The sequence below is a fragment of the Parus major genome, chromosome 25LG2 (genome assembly GCF_001522545.3).
Source record: "Parus major isolate Abel chromosome 25LG2, Parus_major1.1, whole genome shotgun sequence".
In the NCBI taxonomy this organism is placed as follows: Eukaryota; Metazoa; Chordata; class Aves; order Passeriformes; family Paridae; genus Parus; species Parus major.
In genome coordinates this window covers 89,221-91,574 of record NC_031794.1, presented here as the reverse complement: position 1 = coordinate 91,574, position 2,354 = coordinate 89,221, and positions in this window count along the sequence as shown.

Genomic DNA, 2,354 nt, shown 5'->3' with positions numbered 1-2,354 from the left:
AAAAAAAGGGAGATTTTTAGGATAGACCCGATTTTGGTGGAATTCAGAAGAATCCTTTGGGAATTGAGGGTGAAAAAAGAGATTTTTGGGATAGATCTGAGCTCTCTCTCCCCTTGAATTTCCTCGGAGGTGTCAAAGAACATCTCAGGCCGAGAATATTGCATAATTATCCCGATTTATGGATCATTAACTCCACTCCAGACATGTTTGGGAAGGGATTAACCCCGGGCGTGGCGCAGACGGGATCAGGGAGGAATTCCAGCCGGGAATGTTTCGCCACCCGGCGGTGTTTAGGACTTTGTCTCGCAATTATTTTCGGCTGCTGTTGGATCCAGGATTGATTTCGCCGTGAAAATTCCACAATAAAAGCGACTTTCAGTACTGAGTTTTGGGGATTTTTTGTTCCTGGTCGTGGGGATTTTTATACCGAGTTTTGGGGGTTTTTTATACCGAGTTTTGGGGGCTTTTTTATACCAAGTTTTGGGGTTTTTTATACAGAGTTTTGGGGTTTTTTATACCAAGTTTTGGGTTGTTTTTATACAGAGTTTTGGGGTTTTTTTTTACCAAGTTTTGGGGGTTTTTATACCAAGTTTTGGGGTTTTTTTATACCGAGTTTTGGGGGTTTTTTGTACCAAGTTTTGGGGTTTTTTTATACCGAGTTTTGGGGGGTTTTATACCAAGTTTTGGGGTTTTTTATACCAAGTTTTGGGGATTTTTTATACCGAGTTTTGGGGGTTTTTATACCGAGTTTTGGGGGGTTTTTTATACCGAGTTTTGAGGGGTTTTATACCGAGTTTTGGGGAGGTTTAATACCGAGATTTGGGGGTTTTTAATACCGAGTTTTGGGGTTATTTTATACCGAGTTTTGGGGGGGTTTTATACCGAGTTTTGGCCTTTTTTATACATAATTTTTGGGTGTTTTTGTACCGAGTTTTGGGAGGTTTTTAATACCGAGTTTTGGGGGTTTTTAATACCGAGATTTGGGGTGTTTTTGTACCGAGTTTTCAGAGGTTTTATATACCAAGTTTTGGGAATTTTTATCCCAAGCTTTGGGAATTTTTATCCCAAATTTTGGGAATTATTTTAATCAAATTTTGGGGATTTTTTTTCCCCCAGGTTTTGGGGGAAAGCTGATTTTTCGGGGGGAAAACAAGAGAAAAAAAGTGAAGGGAAAAATGGGAGAAAACCACCAACAAAACCACCGGGAAAAACGAGGCCATTCCAACATTTTATTGCGCCACATCCCAAATTAAACCCGGAATTAATGATTCATTTCTAGCCCTAATTAAGCGCGTCTCGTCGCCGGGTAAATCCCGGCTGGCGAGAAGGTCCGGAGAGGTTCCCGGAGCCTGGAGAGGTGGAGAAAAGCGGGATTTGGGATTTGGGATGGATTTTACTTCTGCTTGGAGCACTGCTGCTGCTGCTGCTGCTGCTGGGGGAGGCTCTTGACGGCCGCCTTGGCCTGGCCTTTGGAGGCCTGGCTTTGCTGGACCCCCTTGGGAAGAGCCCCGCATTTCTGCTGGCACTGGGCTGGGATCTGCTGCGGCTGCTTCTGCTGCTGGGACATCCTGGATCAGCCTGGAATCCAAAAAAAACGGGATTTTAGGTTTTTTTTGGAGCTTGGATTGGCCCTTTTGGGCAGCTCCGAGGTTGACCCCATGGATTTAATCCCGGAGCAAATCCAGGCATTAAAATTAAATTAAATCCCTGAGGATGCTGCAGGGCTGCCTGGATTTTGGGGATTTCCGTTTCCAGCCTGTTTTGGGGGGTTTTTGGTTTTTGGTTTGGTTTTTGGGGTTTTTTTTTTGGGATCCCACCCCATTCCCTGCGGGATCGGTCACTCCACTGAGGGATGGAGGGGATGGCTCTGCCTAAAACTGGGATCAGAGGCCAAGCCCAGCCTAGCAAAGCCAGGAAAAGGCTGCAGAGCTGGAGAGGAGACAAAGCAGCACCTGGGGCTTTCCTTCCTTCCCTCTGCTCCTTTATTTCCTGGGAATCTCAACTTTAAATGCTCAGGGGATAAAAAAACCCCATGGATTTGGAGGAAAGCTGGACTCAGGGAGAAGCTCCAAGAAAAGCGGCCAAAGAGGAGCGGAAAAGAGAGAAAATTTCAGGGTTGGGAGTTTTTGAAAGGGAAAAATCCTTTGCTAACAGTCCTGGAATTGGGTACCAATCCCAATATTTGATAATATTCCCAGTATTTGATAATATTCCCAGTATTTGATAATATTCCCAATATTGGATACCAATCCCAATATTTGATAATACTCCCAGTATTCGAGAATATTCCCAATATTTGATAATATTCCCAATATTTGATAATATTCCCAGTATTTGATAATATTCACAATATT